The following is a 7,407-nucleotide window of genomic DNA, read 5'->3' as shown; positions in this document are numbered from 1 at the left end:
AAAGCCCTCTGCAGAGTCATAGAATTGCAGATTTAAAATAGCATGAATACTTGGATTCATGGTATTGAGAAAAGACCTGGCATTTATCCGGATGTACAAACTGCCTGCTCACCTCTATCTATCAGAGCATTTTTCAAGCTGTACTACAGTTAACTATGTACTGCCCAAAGTCAATCTGTCCCTGCAGATCATAAGCTCTTTAAGAGCCAGGACTTCAGGAGAACAAGCAAAACTTCAGAGAGAAGGGAGCCACCTAACAGAGTTCATAGCAATGGGTCGACTGGAGGTGCGCGGTAGTGTTGGGGTCTGGGACAGCAGAGAGCAGAGAAGGCAAAAGGGCCTGCATGACACGCTACAGGGCTAGGAGCCACAGCTGTGGTGATTAGTTCAGTTTTGTCTTGTATGCCTGTTACTTATACACCATCTCTTGTTCAGAAAGAACTTCAGGTTGAGTATTTGGACTCCTTGAACCTTCTGCTCTTTGTCTCCAGGAGGTTTAACACCCTTAAAAGGGAAAAACTGTCCAGTTCGATTTTGCTTCCTGGGACATTACAGGTTTTTCAAAGCTTTGATGAAAGCATTCACTAAGGACTGATTCCACTTTCTTTAGTGGCTGAGAAATACAGCGTCTGAGGGGCAGCATCAGGTCTTCCCATCAAGCTGAGGTCGGAGTCTCCCCACCCACGGACCTCACCCTCGCTCTCCCCTCATAAATCTGACCTCTAACTGGAACTGCCTTGGCCTCATTCCGTGGGTGTGGATGCTCCTGCTTGAAACGCATTTTCCGGCCCGCCAAATTTTTGGGAGTTTCTTCCACTCTCTAGGCGCTGACAGCTACAAAGTTTAATCTGGCTTTCCAGATTTTTTTTTTCTTCCCATTACTAACGGAAGAAATCAAGAAGCGCCGGGCAGAAGGGCCCTGCTTCCTCCAATCAGAGTCCAGCCCGGGGCCAGAGCAGGAAGCTTGGCGGTGGGACGCGCGGTGACAGCCCGTCGCCCCCCGGGACCCGCTGGACAGGGCAGAGGTCGGTGCCGCCGCTGCGCGACAGCTCCGGGCCGCGCCTCTCGCTTCCTCCCGCCCGGCAAGTGAGAGGATAAATCACCGGGCGGGGGCAGTGCGCCCCCACCAACCGCGCCCCTCGCGCACAGACCCCCACTACACCCGCGTCCCAGGCGGGATCGACCCAGACGAGCCACGGGGCGGCGCACAGCCCCACTAGCAGGGCGGCCAGGACCCACCCGCGCGGGTCCACGCAGCGACCTACAGGTGACAAAACACTCAGGAAGCCGTCATGCGGGCCGGGAAACCGTCCCCACCCAGAGTCACGGACCCCCTCGTCCGAGGGTCCGCGCAGTCCCCTCGGTGAGTCTGGCAGAGCAGTTTCGCAGCGAGGGAGGGCGGGGAGGGAGGCGGAGTCTCCTACTCGCGGTGACCGGGACCCCGCCCCATGAGTGGGTCCTCCCAGGACCCCCTCTGCCGCACACGGGGACCAGCCACGCCGCGGGTGGACCGGGCAGAAGCCAGCGCCCGGGTCCATGCAGTCCCCTCCGCCGCAGACGCGGGGAGCCGGGGAACAGTGGGGACCGGCCCCGACCCGCAGGGCAACCGGGACCCCCGCGCGGGCCCATGCAGAGTCGCAGCAGGCGCGAAGCCCCCGTTGGCACCCGAGGCCGAGAAAAGCCCAGGCGCACGGACAACGGATCCCGACCCCGGACCCTGCGGAGCCCAGCTCGGAGCCGTCACGCCCGGGGCAGAGACCCCCGCCGGGTCAGAAGACCCGGTAGCCGATCGCGCCGTCTCACCTCAGGCCGCCGCCTCGCACCGCTCGCTCCTGGCCGCGGCGCCTGGACCGACTGGAGCGCAGCAGAGCAGCCGACAGAGCCGCGGCAGCCTCGACAATGAAGCCCGGGGCGGGGCCGCCGCCGCCGCTTCAGCCCGTGTTCCCGGCTCAGGATCCGGCTGGGATCACTGAGATGCAGCTGGCGCGGGGCTGAGGCGGGGACACACACCGCGCAGGCGCACACGGCCCCGCCCGCCGCCCCGCCCCCGGCGGAGCCGGCCGCCCAGGGCCCGTTCCCCGGCCAATGGGGAGCGAGCTTCGCGGAGAGGGCGGGGCCTGGGGAACAAACGGAAGTTGGGCGGGGCGACGCTGAGACTGGGCGTGCAGGGTGCAGCGGGAGAACGGGACCCAAGAGCTGGCGGGATTCTGCCCTCCTAGAAGACCCAGCTCAACGTCCACTTGGAGTCTGCTCTACAGGACACGCTCATCTCAAGCCCAGAACTCAGGCTTCTAGGGCAGAGAGCGAGATACAGGCTTGCTTTACAAAAAGGGAAACTGAGGTCCAAGGAATAGGATTGCCTGCTGCCCAAAGTCACGCAGTCCCATTCACTCCTTCACCTTGTTATTCAGCAAACATTTGGAAGCATGTATGGTGGGCGTTAGGAGTGAAGTAGGGCTGGGCGCGGTGACTCACGCCTGTATTCCCAGCACTTTGTGGGGCTGAGGCAGGTGGATCACTTGAGGCCAGGAGTTCGAAACCAGCCTGGCCAACAAGATGAAACCCTTTCTCTACTAAAAAGACGAAAACGGCCGGGCGCGGTGGCTCAAGCCTGTATTCCCAGCACTTTGGGAGGCCGAGACGGGCGGATCACGAGGTCAGGAGTTCGAGACCGTCCTGGCTAACACGGTGAAACCCCATCTCTTGCCGGGCGCGGTGGCTCAAGCCTGTAATCCCAGCACTTTGGGAGGCTGAGACGGGCGGATCACGACGTCAGGAGATCGAGACCATCCTGGCTAACACGGTGAAACCCCGTCTCTACTAAAAAATACAAAAATCTAGCCGGGCGAGGTGGCGGGCGCCTGTAGTCCCAGCTACTCCGGAGGCTGAGGCAGGAGAATGGCATAAACCCGGGAGGCGGAGCTTGCAGCGAGCTGAGATCCGGCCACTGCACTCCAGCCCTGGCGACAGAGCGAGACTCAGTCTCAAAAAAAAAAAAAAAAAAAAGAAACCCCATCTCTACTAAAAAAAAAAAAAAAAAAAACTAGCAGCCGGGCGTGGTGACGGGTGCCTGTAGTCCCAGCTAGTCGGGAGGCTGAGGCAGGAGAATAGCGGGAACCCGCTATTATGTTCTTTCACACTTCATGGCTAAATGAGAACTAATCACTAACTACTGTTAGCCAAGTGATTAAAAGATAAAAAACATAAGCTCTATGTTGTCTTTATGGTCCAAAACCTTAATGCCTAAGAAGATGAAAGATCAGCAAATAAACATTAAAGCAAAATTCACTATACCTAAGACACCTCAAGAAGAGGCTTGAAAAGTTGCCAATAAGAACTTGGAGATGTGCCAACCTAATTTAAGGCTTTTCAGCTTATCCTTTTTGGGTCACAGGATCACCAAAAATATAAACAAATATAATAATAGGAAATTAAGTAAAAAGGAAATTATAAGTTCACATGTCAGGCCCTCCTTTTTACATCTCTTCCTTTCCCCTAAAAAATTGTGCTTTCTTTGTTCTTTTCCCAAAAGGAGGTGTGTGTTACTTCCAACATTATATTGTAGTAACTTTACCATATTTTAGTTTTTAAAATTCATTTTCTTGATTTTTCAGATTCCATTTCCATTTCAGTTTGTACCTGAAGGAGAGAAGCATGGATTGAATTTGCCTGGGTTTTCTGAATTTCATAATATAAATTCAAAGCTCAGAAGTGGTAGGAATGCAGGCTTTGATTAGTGAATTTCAAGCACCCATTTCTCAGGGTGAAGGACAAGGTTAATTCTAGTCTAAACAATCCTACCATTCAGAAAACCTGGTGTGTCTACAGGAAAAAAAAACAGGCTGTGACTACAAACCTGAAAGTAAAGGCAAACAACTGCCAGACAGAGGCAGGAAAATGGGGGAGGACCCTTGGTAAATGTCGCATGCCTCCTGGGGCCCCCATGGGCTTTGACTCAAGGGGGAGATGAAGGGTATTTGTTAAAGAAAGAAGTCACTGGGACAGACAAAAACTTCTGGCACAAGAAGTTAGTTTGACTAAGGATACTGAAATGTAGGGAATTTGAATGTAGGAATTCCTGGGTGTGAGGTTGAAGTGAAACTTGTTTGAAAAGAAGCTGGGGGTAGTGAATCTCTCTTTAAGTATTCCTGGCTTCTGGATAGTTGGTGTAAACTCTGTGGTCCTCGAATAAAATGTCCTTGAGAATTTTAAAAAGTTAAGCACCTGGAAAATTATTTCAATGCAATGGTAGCACTACCTCCGATGACACTACGAAGCAAGCTATTAAGAAACAAAAGCTCACCGATCAAATTGAGATGCTAGAAGTGTTATTAAATCCATTAAATACATGGCACAAAACACAGTCAATGATACACTGGTGTAGTCACAAAAGCTAAGGACAAGAACCAAGGGTGAGAATTTGAGATTAATTTAGGGCCAGGGATCTGCAGAACAGATGTACCTGGAACATGGGTGTGAATGTGCTCTTATCAGAGAAGGTAGGTATTCCTGGCCCCGAAATAGTTCTCCTTGGCTCATTAAGCAATTTTTTGGTTTTGTTGTTGTTGTTTTTGAGATGGAGTCTCACTCCCAGGGAGTCTCATTCCCAGGAGACTCCAGCCTGGGAGTCTCATTCCCAGGCTGGAATGCAGTGGCCCGATCTCGGTCTGCTGCAACCTCCTCCTTCTGGGTTCAAGCCATTCTTCTGCTTCAGCCTCCCGAGTAGCTCGGACTACAGGCGCACGCCACCACGCCTGGATAATTTTTGTGTTTTTAGTAGAGTCGGGGTTTCACCATATTGGCCAGGCTGGTCTTGAACTCCTGACCTTGTGATTGTCGGGCCTCTGAGCCCAAGCCAAGCCATCGCATCCCCTGTGACTTGCACGTATATGCCCAGATGGCCTGAAGTAACTGAAGAATCACAAAAGAAATGTAAGTGCCCTGCCCCGACTTAACTGATGACATTCCACCACAAAAGAAGTGAAAATGGCCGGTCCCTGCCTTAAGCGATGACATTATCTTGTGAAATTCCTTTTCCCGGCTCATCCTGGCTCAAAAGTCTCCCCCACTGAGCACCTTGTAACCCCCACTCCTGCCCGCCAGAGAACAACCCCCCTTTGACTGTAATTTTCCTTTACCTACCCAAATCCTATAAAACGGCCCCACCCTTATCTCCCTTCGCTGACGCTCTTTTCAGACTCAGCCCGCCGGCACCCAGGTGAAGTAAACAGCCATGTTGCTCACACAACGCCTGTTTGGTGGTCTCTTCACACAGACGCGCATGACAGTGATCTGTCTGCCTCAGCCTCCCAAACTGCTAGCATTACAGGCTTGAGCCACCAGGCCTGGCCTCACTGAGCAGCTTTGAAATTTATTTGCATTTTTTGAGCAGCATACATGTAAGGCTGGAGTGGGTGTCTTCAATGGTGGCCAATTCAAGAGTTCCCCTGTTGCATGCCCTCTGGTAACCATAGGATATTTTGCGTTAGGCTAAATAACAGTATTAGGTTCCTCTTGCTTCTTCCACCCTTTTGGTGTTCTGTGTACATGTGCTCTGCTTAGCTAAATCTGGTGTGTCTTACCATTTATCAATTTATGTATAATTAGTATGTCTTATGAGTTATACAAATTTAATTTGTTTTTTCTTCCATAGTCAAGGTGAACATTTTCAGGCAATACAGCCAACGTGCATCACACCAGATTAGCCATACATCTGTGTCCTTTCTATAAATCGAATCTCCTAATTCTTAGCCACTCCTACATCCCAAATCTCATTTTGTTTGTTTTGTTTTGTTTGTTTGTTTTTTTAAGGCAGAGTCTCAATCTGTCACCCAGGCTGGAGTGCAGTGGCGCAATCTCGGCTCACTGCAACCTCCACCTCCCGGGTTCAAGCGATTCTCCTGCCTCAGCCTCCTGAGAAGCTACGACTACAGGCACGCACCACCATACCAGGCTAATTTTTGTGTTTTTAGTAGAGACAGGGTTTCACCACATTGGCCATGCTGGTCTTGAACTCCCGACCTCGTGATCTGCCCGCCTTGGCCTCCCAAAGTGCTGCGATTACAGGTGTGAGCCACCAAGCCCGTCCCCAAATCTCATTTTTTAAGTCTTGTCCTTTCTCAGCCTTTTAGTAATCCTACAGTCATACTTTTCTTTTGTTTTGAGACAACATTTTGCTGTGTTGCTCAGGCTGGAGCGTAGTGGCACGATCATTGCTCACTGCTACTTTGACCTTCTGGGTCCAACAGATCCTCCCACTTCAGCCTGCCTAGTTGCTGGGATCACAGGCTAATTTTTTTTTTTCTATTTTTTGTAGAGACAGGCTCTCACTATGTTGCCTAGGTTGGTCTTGAACTCCTGGGCTCAAAAGATCCTCCCACCTTGGCCTGCAAAAGTGCTGGGATTGCAGGTGTGAGCCCCTGCCCCAGGCCAGCAATCATACTTAGCCCTCAAGCTATGTAAGCCTCTGGAGGTTCCTTCAGTGCCATCCACACAACTGTCACACACGGATCCTGCTCAGTTGCTTGCTGGTCAATTCCTATCTCATTAGGTCAATAAAAATGACTCCTTTTTACTCAGAGTTTCTGCCCCTCTGTTGGGGGAAAAAGACCATGTTTTAAGTATCTGCCATGTCAGTTTTGTTTGTTTGTTTGTTTTTGAGTTGGAGTCTCCCTCTGTCACCCAGCTCACTGCAACCTCTGCCTCCCGGGTTCAAGCAGTTCTCTTGCCTCAGCCTCCGGAGTGGCTGGGATTACAGGTGTGTGCCCACCATGCCCGGCTAAGCGGAGCTGGAGTGCAGCGGCCGGATCTCAGCTCACTGCAAGCTCCACCTCCCGGGTTTACGCCATTCTCCTGCCTCAGCCTCCTGAGTAGCTGGGACTACAGGCGCCTGCCACCTCGCCCGGCTAGTTTTTTTTAATTTTTTAAGTAGAGACGGGGTTTCACTGTGTTAGCCAGGATGGTCTCGATCTCCTGACCTCGTGATCCGCCCGCCTCGGCCTCCCAAAGTGCTGGGATTACAGGCGTGAGCTACCCCACCCGGCCTATTTTCTTTTTTTGGACACAGAGTCTCAGAGTCTCCTCTGTCGCCCAGGCTGGAGTGCAGTGGTGCGATCTCGGCTCACTGCAAGCTCTGCCTCCTGGGTTCACGCCATTCTCCTGCCTCAGCCTCTGGAGTAGCTGGCGTGAGCCACCGCGCCCTGCATTCTTTTATTTTTTGTAGAGACAGGGTTTGACCATGTTGCCCAGGTTGTTTCATATTGTTTTAATCCAGGCTGGTTATGAACTCCCAGGCTCAAGCATTACACACACCTTGGCCTCCCAAAGTGCTGGGGTTATAGGCTGAGTCACTACACCCAGCCTCTATATCATGATTTCTACTTTCTTTTTTTTTTTTTTTTTTTTTTT

At 51.8% G+C, this 7,407-nt stretch overlaps 1 pseudogene; it reads left to right on the top strand.

Annotated features, from left to right (window-relative positions):
- The first annotated feature begins 271 nt into the window (after positions 1–271).
- On the top strand, positions 272–2,181 carry LOC113225093 (annotated as a pseudogene).
- The last annotated feature ends 5,226 nt before the right edge of the window (positions 2,182–7,407 follow it).

Source organism: Piliocolobus tephrosceles, chromosome 10 (assembly GCF_002776525.5).
Source record: "Piliocolobus tephrosceles isolate RC106 chromosome 10, ASM277652v3, whole genome shotgun sequence".
NCBI classification, from domain to species: Eukaryota; Metazoa; Chordata; class Mammalia; order Primates; family Cercopithecidae; genus Piliocolobus; species Piliocolobus tephrosceles.
The sequence above is the reverse complement of the archived record's forward strand: the minus strand, read 5'-3'. Positions and strand labels throughout refer to the sequence as shown.